This window comes from Rhinoderma darwinii, chromosome 4 (genome assembly GCF_050947455.1).
Source record: "Rhinoderma darwinii isolate aRhiDar2 chromosome 4, aRhiDar2.hap1, whole genome shotgun sequence".
NCBI classification, from domain to species: Eukaryota; Metazoa; Chordata; class Amphibia; order Anura; family Rhinodermatidae; genus Rhinoderma; species Rhinoderma darwinii.
The window spans coordinates 271570312-271583054 of NC_134690.1; the positions used below are offsets into that span (position 1 = coordinate 271570312).

A 12743-nucleotide genomic window follows, 5' to 3' on the forward strand; every position below is an offset into this window, starting at 1 on the left:
CGCTAGCAGCCGTTATGGGTACTATGGCTACTATGGGCCCCGCGCCGCTGAGCCCCCAACAGGTATGGGCCGGGCGACACAGGTCCTCTCATGCCTGTAGGCGTCGCTAGTCCCGGAGGGGGCCCTGGTGCTAGCGACAGCCAAATACATGCATTAGCGCTGAATGGCCTTACAATGACGCTGATTGGATAGCGGCGCGATTACGTAATCGCGCCGCTTTCATGCATGAAAGGCGCTGATTGACGGGGCAAGTCATTCTGCCCCGCCAATCAGCGTCATTGGACGAGGCTCGTTCAGCTCCTGCAGACCTGCTCGGAAGAGAGCAGATCTGCATCGCCAGCGGACAGGAACGGGATCATGTGAGTATGTCAAGTTTTTTGTTTTTTTCTCATAAAACTGTTAATGGCATTATCTATGGTGGGGGCTCTGTCTACAGGGGGTCGTCTATATGTGGGCCACTATATACAGGGGGGTCTATATGTGGGGATGTGGGGCACTAGCTACAGGGATGGTCTGTATGTGGGGATGTGGGGCACAATCTACAAGGGGGTATATATGTGGGGATGTGGGCCATTATATACAGGGGGGTCTATATGTGGGCCATTATCTACTTGGGGGTCTATATGTGGGGCACTATCTACAGGGTGGTCTATATGTGAGACACTATATAGAGGGGGAGCTGTATGTGAGACACTATACAGGGGTGGGCTATATGTAGAGCACTATCTATAGGGGAGCTATTTTTAAGGGCAATTTCTATAGGGGTGGGCTATATATGGGACACTATACACAGGGGTGGGTTACCTGTGGGGCACTAGCAACAGGGTGGCTATATGTAGGGCACTATCTACAGAGGTGGGCTATACGTGGAACACTAACTATAGGGGAAGCTATATGTAGGGCAGCATGGTGGCTATGGGGGCACTATCTACAGGGGGCACGGTGTGTGTGACCGTGTATGGTACTATTATAATCAGGTACACAGTATATAGCGCTATTATAGTTAGAGGTGCAAGAGGTGTTGAGAATTGTAACTTTGTTTATAGGTTCAGAAATGTTATAAAAGTGAGAAGCTGAAGACATCTGAGCAGAAAACTGCAGAAATGGGTCGTGGTCGGTAGAAATCCATCATAGATGTCTGGACCGGAGGGAGAAGAAAAGAACTGGAGTCTGAGACGTCACCGGTGAGTCACTTAATGTAAATGTTTATTCTGCCTCTAATCAGTATTGTAGTCACTGTATGATCTGCAGCGAGATGATTATTATGATTTTTTTTTGTGAAACATCATCTCCCAGCATACCCTCACCATTGTTCGGGCCATGCTGGGAGCTGTAGTTTTACACCGTACAAACCTATATGGCAGGTGTTGCACTAAATTGAGCTGTATTTGTTCTGGTGTTGTATGTATGTATTGATCTTGGTTCTGATGCTGTATGTAAGTACTGAGCTTGGTTCTGGTGCTATATATACACGTATGAGCTTGGTTTTGGTGCTGTGTATATATGTACTGAGATTGGTTCTGGGGATGTATTTATGTACTGAGGTTGGTTCTGGTGCTGTATATATGTACTGAGCTTGGTTCCAGTGCTGTATTTATGTACTGAGATTTGTTCTGGTGCTGTATATATGTCAGAGCTTGGTTCTAGTGCTGTATTTATGTACTGAGCTTGGTTGTGGTACTGTATATATGTCAGAGCTTGGTTCTGGATCTGTAGTTATATAGGATATATTTATAATAACAAAATTGCAGGGCAGATGGAATTGTTCTCAATTCATTGTATATTTAATGGGAATCTGTAAGGTAGTTTTAACCCCTTGAACCGCCACCATGCGGTAATATATGACCTGACAATATTTCCAAACATTCCCTTGTATGTTTTTTTCAGATGCAGCAAAATTCTTAAAATCCACTTTTAAAACGGCGCACACTATATGCTAATTACTCATTAGAGGGTCATGGGGCGGTGCCGCTATCCTGAAGAGTCACATAGTCCTGCCTCCAAACCCACCTTTCCATCTTTGAGTAACATCTTCCTGGCTGATACAACTTTCTCGTATGCGCCATTCCCTTGTGGCACTATACTCAAGGGGGTCTGTGAGGCACTATACACAAAGGGGGCTGTGTGGCACTATACACAAGGGGGGGCTTTGTGGCACTATACACAAAGGGGGGCTGTGTGGCACTATACACAAGGGGGAACTGTGTGGCACTATACGCAAGGGGGAGCTGTGTGGCACTATACACAAGGGGGGAGCTGTGTGGCACTATACACAAGGGGGAACTGAATGGCACTATTTACAAGGGGATGGCTGTGGCTTTATCTACAGGGGGCTGTGTGGCGCAATCTACAGGGGTCTGTGTGTGGCACTTTCTACTAAGGGGGGCTGTATGGCACTATATACAGTGGGAGCTGTATTGCGCTATATACAGTGGGGGCTTTATGCCAATATCTACAGTGTGCTGTATGGCACTATCTACAAGGGGGAGGTGGGGTGCTATCTACATATGGGGTGTGACACTGTCTATAGGCGGGGCTATATAGCACTGTCTCTACAGGGGGCCTGTATGGCACATTCTACAGGGGGCACTATTTATAAGGGGGGCTGCTTGTGGCACCCGTGGGGGGCCCGGTCAAGAGTTTGCTATGGGGCCCAGTCTTTCCTAGTTATGCCCCTGACTTCCCTTGTATATACTGCCACACAGCCACCTTCCCCTTGTATATACTGTCACACAGCAATCCCCCCTCCCCTTGTATATACTGAGACACAGCAATCCCCCTCCCCTTGTATACACTGTCACACAGCAATCCCCATTCCCCTTGTATATACTGTCACACAGTAATCCCCCTCACCTTGATTATACTGTCGAACAGCAATCCCCCTCCCTTTGATTATACTGTCACACAGCAATCCCCCTCCCCTTGTATATACTGCCACACAGCAATCCCCTCCCCTTGTATATACTGTCACACAGTAATCCCCCTCCCCTGGTATACTACTAAACAGCAATCCCTCTCCCCTTGTATATACTGCCACACAGCAATCCGCCTCCCCTTCTATATACTGCCACACTGCAATCCCCCTGTATATACTGTCACACTGCAATCCCCTTGTATATACTGTCACACAGCATTCCCCCTGTATATACTGTCGCACAGCAATCCCCCCTCCCCTTGTATATACTGCTACACAGCAATCCTCTCCCCTTGTATATACTGCTAAACAGCAATCCCCCTCCCCTTGTATATACTGCCATACAATAATGCCCCCTCCCCTTGTATATACTGTCACACAGCAATCTCCCCTCCCCTTGTATATACGGTCACACAGCAATCCCCCCTCACCTTGTATATACTGCCACACAGCCCCCTAAACCTTGTATATACTGCCACACAGCCCCCGCTCCTCTTGTATATACTGTCACACATCAATCCGCCCTCCCCTTGTATATACTGTCACACAGCCATCCCCCTCCTCTTGTATTTACTGCCCCCTAGCCCCCCTCCCCTTCTATATACTGCCACACAGCAATCCCCCTCCCCTTGTATAAGGTGCAACACAGCAATCCCCCCTGTATATAGTGCTACATTGTCCCCCTCTCCCCTTGTATATACTGCAGACAAATGATACTAGAACTAATATATTACGCCCTCTTCCAAGATCAGATGGATATTTTCTGATATGCATCTGTTAACGTTTGTTTTTAATAAAAAATAAAAAAAGTGACAAGCAGTTGAGATGCAAATTTCAGAGTTTTTCAGCAGCGGGGCTACAGTACTATATAATACACATTTGTATTATATAATCTGCAGTGCCATTCAAATAGAATTATAATTAATAATAAAAAAAAATTCTTCCCTGAATCAGAGATGAAGGAGCATTTATTATATTCACTAATGAGCAAATATGTAAAAAAAAATGTGCTTTTTTTTTTTTTTTTGCCAATAGGCAAATTCTCAATTATGGAGCCTCCACATATAAGCCAATGGAGGCTGAAATGCTTGAATATGGTTCTATTATTTTGGTACTATATGATGGTTTTATGTGAGCATTGTATAGCACTATTATTTGTATGTACAGTAATATTAACTTATAAAAAGTGCAGTATGGATTAAATATGGACGTGATCAGTCTGCCTAGGGCCACATGAGCTGTAGGTATAGACCTTGGGCTATGTTTACCGATGCTTAGTGAAACTCGCTAACAGTCTGTTTCTACTCTTGACAATTCCTGAATTTTGTATCAATGTATCAGGAGCGGTGCTACTTCTGAACTGACACAAAACAGACACAGTGTAATTTGTACCACATTACATGAGGTTGAGGATAAATAGGATCCAAAATTCAAGTCTGCCTGTCTAGGACAAATTTCTAAAGAGCACCAGACAGATCAAACCACCTATCCCATTAGAAGATTCCTCTCTTGTAAACTCTGATGTCATTTTATATGGCAGAGCAAACAGAGTTGCATGGTTCTGACTACATTGAGGCAGACTGGGACCTTTCCCCTCCATCCCATCAACAGGGGAAAGATTATCCACACCCGAAAAAATGTCTGAGTTATTTAAAGGGGTTGTCTGGTTTCAGCAAACTAAAGTTTTTTTTTTTTTTCCATAAATAAAAGTTATTCAATTTTCCAATATGCTTTCTGTATTAATGTCGAATGGTTTTCAAAATCTCTGCTTGTTGTTATTCAGTAGGAATCTTTATTGTTTACTTCCAGTGGATACAATTCTGTCCATGGTCATGTGACAGACACACAGGTGCACGGCTCGTTACAGTTACAGTATGTGTATAAGAGCTGTGTCTTCTAATGAGGGTGCACCTGTGTGTCTATCACATAACCAAGGACAGAATTTTATCCATTGGAAGTAAACAATGAAGGTTCCTACTGAATAACAACAAGTAGAGATATTGAAAATCGTAAGGAATTAATACAGAAAGTATATTGGAAAATTGTATAACTTTTAATTATACAAAAAAATAACATTAATATGCTGAATCCAGATAAAACCCTTTAAGCAAGACGAGGTACAAACTATAAAAAAAAAACCATGACAATATTTTCATACTACCACAAGTTGGTCTTAGTAAGTAAGTAAGTAAGTAAGTCGATATTAGTGAATTAACAATGTGTATGCCATTCTAAATTGTTACTAAGTGAATATTCTGAGTGGCTTAAGATTTGGAGTCTAAATTAACACAAGAAGTAGAAGATATATGCAGGGCCAATTCTAGCTTTTCTGCTGCCTGAGGTGAAAATTAAAATTGTTTCCCATCCCCATCCGCAAAAATCCCAAAGAATTCCAAGTAGCCAACCTCTATTGGATCATTCACACATGTAAATTAAAACAAAAAAAAAATTAAAACTGTGTAAAAAAAATAAAAATTTTCATACTGCTAAGTTTTCTTTTTTTGGTAGGTTCGTTGGACTACTTCGATGATCTGCGTTTTTTTTAAATAAAATGGTGAAGGAGGGTTGCATGAGGGAGTTTTTATTTGAATAAAGAATTTTTTTTATGTCTCTGTGTTTTTTTTAATACTTTATTAGCACCTTAGCAATGTCCGCTGGCTGATTGACAGCATTCCATTACTAAGGCTGGGGCTTAGTGTTGGCCAGTAAAAAGGCTAGTTCTAACCCCCCATTATTACCTCAGTACTCATCACCACCAGGGGAACCAGGAATAGTCGTGTACGATCCAGTACCCGACCATCTGCCGCGATTGTCGGGCAACGGGGCAGACGCAGGCTGGTATTATCAGGCTGGGAAGGGAAAAAAAACTGTGGCCCTTCCCAACCTGGTAATGCTAGCCTGCGGCTGCATTAATGTATTTGGCTGGTTATGAAAAATGGGGGGACACCATGTCTTTTTTTTTCCAATTATTATTATTTATTTATGTTTCATAACCAGCCAGAAACAATAAAGCAGCCACAGCCTAACAGGGTGGGAAGGAACACGTTTTTTGTCCCTTCCCAGAAGGATAATACAAGCCTGTGGTCGCCACGGTACCCGACCATCACTGCAGATGGCCGTGTACTGGATCGTACCTGGCTCTTTCCGGTGCCCCTAGTGGTGGTGGGTACCAGGGTATTAATGGGGGATTAGTGCTAACCTTTTAACTGGCCAACACTAAGCCCTGCTTTAGTAATGGACGTACTGGCAAACAGACAACTGGCATTACTAAGGTGGTAATAAAGTATTAAAAAAACACAGAGACATAAGAAATTTTATTTATTGAAATAAAAACTCCCCCACACAACCCTCTGTGACCATTTTACTTAAAAAATCAATAAAAAAAATAAAGCGCAAATAAATAAATTCGTCCAACAAAGCTTCAACGTAGTCCAAACGGTCCAGCGGAACCTGCAAAACAAAAATGAGCAATATGATAAATAAAAAAAACATTATAAAACATTATACGCACCCACAGCAGTCTTCTTTCTTCTCCCCTGTGCCGCAATAGACGTCAATGAACTCTCATTTGTATTGTGGCGCACAGGACCTAGAGATGCATCAGAAATATTCATAGATATTAATAATTCTGGCAAAACTGGGAGGTCCTGTGTGCCAGAAAAAGCTAACGCAGTGACTGCTAATAAAAATTATAACACCTTTCCTTTAAAGGATAACTAAACTTTTAAAAAAAATTCTGAGATGTCATAGTGACATGTCAGAAGTTTTGGTCGGTGGGAGTCCAAGCACTGAGACCCCCACTTATTGCTAAAACGAAGCGGCAGAAGTGCTCGGGTGAGCATTGTGCCGCTTTATTTGTGATCGTCTTTCCACAGAGTGGTTTACAGGCTCAATAGAAAGTCTATGAGCCCGTACACCAACTGGTCAGCTTTCCGAGAAAAGCCGATCAGAAAAGAAGCAGCAGAGCACCCACCCGAGCACTTCTGACACTTCGTTTTAGCGATCAGTGGGGTCTCAGTGCTCGGACCCCCACCGATCAAAACTTCTGAGATGTCACTATGACATCTCAGAAGTTTTTTAAAAGCTTAGTTACAGTTGAAGCAGTCAGACACCCCTCCCCCTTGCAGTATAATAACTACTGAGGGCACTATGGGGGAAATTATACTGCAAGGTGGGGTCTGAGCGTCTGACTGCTGAGAGCTCTATGGGGAAGGATTATACTGTGTTCAGCCACCTGACCCCCCTAATTTAGAAGTGATTAGCCAACGGTAGGGGGGAGGTTTAAACATCTTGCTGACAGCAGAGGTCTCTGTGGCAGAGAATAATTCCGCCCTATAGAGCCCACAGTAGTTACTCTACTGCATGGGGGGCTGTCTGAGCATCTCACTGACTGTGGAGGGCTCTATGGAGGGGGAAATTACCGTACCGCCTTCATCGTCTTGACCCGACCGGACTGCTGTATGACGGGTCTGCCACAAAGATTGTGTCGTGACCGGAAGAGGCCATGTGTGTGTGTATCCTGCAAGTGGTTTTGGACCACTTCCAGCGTGAATCCTGTGCAGAGGGCGGATGAAGGCCTAGCCGCCCCTGTTTGCAAGTGTGACCAAGGAACAGAGACTGTAACCGCTAAACAAAGTGCCCTTCAGAAACTATAACCACCAAGCTAAGTGCCCTTCTGGGACTGTGACTGCCAAGCTGTTTGTCAACCCTGTAACCGCTACGCTAAGCACCACTGTTGCAACCATCATCATTTGTGCCTCAGCCGGAGTAAAAGTCTCGTTTTATTGAACTATACTGTGTCTGCATCCATTACTGCGACATCCATGGTGGGGTCCCATGGGAGGGTCAAGGGCCACACTCACAGAAAACTGAATGAATAGAAATTAACTCAATGGGGGAATATATTAAGACTTAAGTTTTAAATGTAAGTTTTAAACTGAATTACATTGGCGGTAAATATATGTATATAAATATATATGGTATATGTTTCTTAGTCCGTGCAACAGAAATGCAAATCTATGAACTGTTGTTCCCTTAGGTTAAACTCAGCCCCTTTTCTCGCCACTTTCATAAAGTAGTGAGAAAAGTAGAAAGTCGACTATGGTGTGCAACTTTTCTATGCCACAAAACTGGCGTAAACCTCTTGATATATTCGAACCAATAAATTCAATAGGTAAAAATATTTGGGTATCTTTTCAATGTACAAGCAAGGACATACTTAAGCCTCATGCACACTTCCGTTGGCCGTCGTACGGCCGCTAATGATGGATCCGTGAAACACGGACTACACACGGATAGCTTCCGTGTGCAGTCCGTTTGTTTCAACGAACCAAATGAATAAAAAGGCAGAGACTGTTCCATCAAAAACAGACAGGAGTAGGACCTATCCTATATTTGTCGGAATGGCCACACGGTTCAGTTAAAACAACGGATGTGTACATGGCCCCATAGAAATTAATGTGTCAGTGTGCTATCCGTTAAAAAAACAGATAGCACCCTGAAGAAAATAACTGAAGTGGGCATGAGGCCTTACAATTGCTAAAGAGACTGGACCAGAGCCCAAATGCCACACAAGAAGTGACATACTGGAGTACTATAAATGTCAGATGACATTTGGGTGGCATTGGTAAAGATCTTGCATCAGGGCTCCCGAAGCATTAGGCTACGCCTTCGATTAAAAGACAAGCCACACGTCAAGTATACTTTTCATTTATGATTTCCTCTATGATAGAATCAGAACAACCACATATCTACTGAGTACAAGTATGTGGACTGCCAGAGATATAGGTCAGAACATTAGTAATGAAATTGGCCTTGTGAAATGTAATATCGCTGACCAGTTTGGCAGCTACTGTGCTTTTACGATATGTATTTTTTCCAAGAAGTCCAGGACATGTGTAATCAGCAAGTACAGGCAAGCTATCTCCTCACATCTGTAGTTTTGGAATCAGTCCACCAAATTTTTATTGAAACTTTATTTCCTTCTTATCTTTCAGTGTTGGAATACAAGCATGCAGTCTTGTGAAATGACCTGCCATAAAGTGCAGGCTACCTCATACATGTGAAGGCCGATCTTCAGTATGCATCGGGACACAATATTTGACCCAATGTACAGTATGATTTATTATGCTATGAACGAATATTGTCAGTATAATTATTATAAAGTACTTGCATCCCTTACTTTAGCCTCAATAAAAGATATTTACATTTTAACTGGTATGAATTGATAGCGCTTTGAATAGAGTTAGAAATGTTAAGACAGTATTGCTATGTTCAGGGCCGCCATCAGGAATTTCAGGGCCCCCTACAGCTAAATTTTCTGGGCCCCCCTACCGTGGCACCGCCTGTTAACGGTACTCTGTCCAGCACTATATCATGCTACCCAGGGCCGCCATCAGGGGGGTGTTAGGGGTACTGATGTGAGGGGCCCGGCCAAACCTAATTGAAAGGGGGGCCCGGCAACTTCCGCGACTTGCCTTTGGTAGAAAAAAAAACAGGCCCCTGCAATGTGGCCCATTTTTTTCACCAAGAGAATGTCATGAGCTGCGGGCCCCCCTCTCTCATCGTGGGGGCCGTCAAACACCGCCTGCGCGTACCCGCAAACTCCCACGTGTGCGCACTCGCAAACTCCCGCGCGTGTGCAGTCGAGAGCGTCCGCGAGCGCGCACCGGCGACCACACGCACCCGCGACTGACAGCGCATGCGTCCGCGAGCGCGCACCCGCGACCACCCACCCGCGCACCGGCGACCGACTGGAACCACGCACCGAATTTTGAGGCAGATTTTGACCTGCCCACACTATCTTGCCACGTTTTTTGCCCGCGGCGATTGAGGACAGCAGACAAAAAATGCAGCGAAAAATGCATTTTCTGCCTCCAAATGATTTCGATGGGAGGTCAGAGGCGGAACAGCGGAAAGAAAGGACGTGCTGCTTTTTCTTTTTTCCGCGACTGGCTCCTATTGATTTCAAATTAAATCAATGGGAGGCGGTTTTGGAAGTTTTTTGGTGCTGATTCTGACGCAGTGTCCGAGTCAATATCAAGGCCCAAAAACACTGTGAACTGGGCCTTATTGTTAGGGCTTATTCAGACGAACGTGTAATACGTCCGTGCAACGCACGTGACTTTCACGCGCCTCGCACGGACCTATGTTACTCTATGGGGCCGTGCAGACTGTCAGTGATTTTCATGCAGCGTGTGTCCGCTGCGTAAAACTCACGACATGTCCTATATTTGTGCATTGTTCGCGCATCACGCACTCATTGAAGTCAATGGGTGCGTGAAAATCACGCCCAGCACTTCCGCAGCAGTATAAACTATGAATGAAAAGAGAAAAGCACCATGTGCTCCAAACATACAGAGTGTCATAATGATGGCGGCTGCGCGAAAATCACGCAGCCACGCATCATACGCTGCTGCCACACGGAGCTGTTATGGACCTTTTGCATGCGCAAAATACCACAATTTTTTGCGCGCGCAAAAAGCACACGCTTGTGTGAATCCGGCCTTAGGGTAGGAACACACTAGGCATGAACACTGCGGATTTTATGCAACACATTTTATCGCGGAAAATTCGCAGCGTATAACAGTCGCAGCCGAGTGGATGAGATTTGAACAAATCTCACCCACACGCTGCAAAATTTTTTTACCTGCAGTGTGGCTTTTTAAGCCGCAGCGTGTCAATTTATGCTGTGGGATCGCTGCTCCTTTGTTGCGGAAATGCTGCGGTTCTGCCGCAAAAATGCCCCGGCCGTAGTCCTGGTGACGCGATCCTCTATTCTTAGTGCAGCCCGGCCTCCTGTCATGACGTTTCATCCCATGTGACTGCTGCAGCGGTCACATGGTCTCAGCGTCATAAAAAAAAATAATTCCAAATTCTACTGGACCAATTGCCTATTTAGAGACAGGCAACAGCTCCAGGAGCGACATAATAAGGAACACACTAGGCGGATATGCTGAGTAAAATTACACAGCTTATCCGCCCTGGTAGCCGCAGGGAATTCCGACAGCAAAACCGCACCAAATAGTGGCGCAGGTTTCGTGAGGCATGTCCGCTGCGGGAATCCTGCAGGGAAATAAAAGTTTAGACTTGCCCCGGCCGTAGTTTAGGTGACGCATCTCTCTCTTCTGAACGTAGCCCCGCCTCCTGGGATGACGCTGTAGACCATGTGACCGCTGCAGCAGTCACATGGGATGAAACGTCATGACAGGAGGCCGGGCTGTGCTAAGAATAGAGGATCGCGTCACCAGGACTACGGCCGGGGTAAGTATAAACTTTTTTATCAATTTAAAAAAGTGCCTTTTTTTTTCTCATTTGTGATTTTTGCGGCAGAACCGCAGCATTTCCGCAACAGAGGAGCAGCGATTCCACAGCATAAATTGACATGCTGCGGCTTAAAAAGCCAAAAGCCACACTGCAGGTCAATTTTTTTTGCAGCGTGTGTATGAGATTTGTTGAAATCTCATCCACTCGGCTGCGACTGTAATATGCTGCAGATTTTCCACAATAAAATGTGTTGCATAAAATCGTGGCGTTTTGTGCATGCAAAAGGTCCATAACAGCTCCGTGTGTCAGCAGCGTATGATGCGTGGCTGCGTGATTTTCGCGCAGCCGCCATCATTATGATACTCTGTTTGTATGTTTGTAGCTCGTGGTGCTTTTCTGTTTTCATTCATAGTTTATACTGCTGCGGAATCGCTGGGCGTGATTTTCACGCACCCATTGACTTCAATGGGTGCGTGATGCGCAAACAATGCACAAATATAGGACATGTCGTGAGTTTTACGCAGCGGACACGCGGACACACGCTACGTGAAAATCACTGACAGTCTGCACGGGCCCATAGAGTAACATAGGTCCGTGCGAGGCGCGTGAAAATCACGCGCGTTGCACGGACGTATTATAGGTTCGTCTGAATAAGCCCTAACAATAAGGCCCAGTTCACAGAGTTTTTGGGCCTTGATATTGACTCGGACACTGCGTCAGAATCAGCACCAAACAACTTCCAAAACCGCCTCCCATTGATTTAATCTGAAATCAATGGGAGCCAGTCGCGGAAAAAAGAAAAAGCAGCACGTCCTTTCTTGCCGCGGTTCCGCCTCTGACCTGCCATCAAAATCAATGGGAGGCAGAAAATGCATTTTTCGCTGCGTTTTTTGTCTGCTGTCCTCAATCACCGCGGGCAAAAAACGCAGCAAAAAAACGCGGCATGATAGTAAAATCTCAAAATTCTGTAAGGAATTTTGAGGCAGATTTTTTTCTGCCTGCAAAATACTCTGTGTGAACAGGGCCATACTTAAACAGCACTTTCAGACACTTTACTCACTGTGTCAGAAGAGCTGCCAGCTCCCACTCCAGTCCTCTTCAGGCGATGTCTTCGGTCCAGACGTCCAGTCCTTCACCTCCAGCCAGGCTCCAGGTAAGTTGTGTCCATGTGTGTGTCCGCGGCTGCGCGCACTTCGTTCGCGGGTGCGCGCGCTGGCGATCGCGGGTGCGCGCGCTGGCGATCGCGGGTGCGCGCTTCCGCGGGTGCGCGTGTCCGGGCTTTCGCGGGTGCGCGCACCGGCGGTCTCGAGTGCGGGCGTTCGTGGGTGCATGCTAACGAGTGCGAACGTGCGGGAGTTTCCTTGTGCGCACGATCGGTCGCGCGCGGGCGGTTCGACGGCCCCCATGACGAGAGGGGGTGCCCGCAGCTCACGACATTCTGTGGTGAAAAAAACGTTTTTTTCTACCAAAGGCAAGTCGCGGCAGTTGCCGGGCTCCCCTTTCAATTAGGTTTGGCCGGGCCCCTCACACCAGTACCCATAATACCCCCCTAATACTATGTTTG

General features: G+C 45.6%; 1 long non-coding RNA gene across 1 annotated transcript; it reads left to right on the plus strand.

The window, feature by feature from the left end:
• Positions 1-1051: 1051 nt before the first annotated feature.
• LOC142761115 (uncharacterized) lies at positions 1052-9127 on the plus strand. Its single transcript, XR_012883509.1, has 2 exons — positions 1052-1184; positions 8911-9127. It is a non-coding gene; the product is annotated as an uncharacterized LOC142761115 (long non-coding RNA).
• The last annotated feature ends 3616 nt before the right edge of the window (positions 9128-12743 follow it).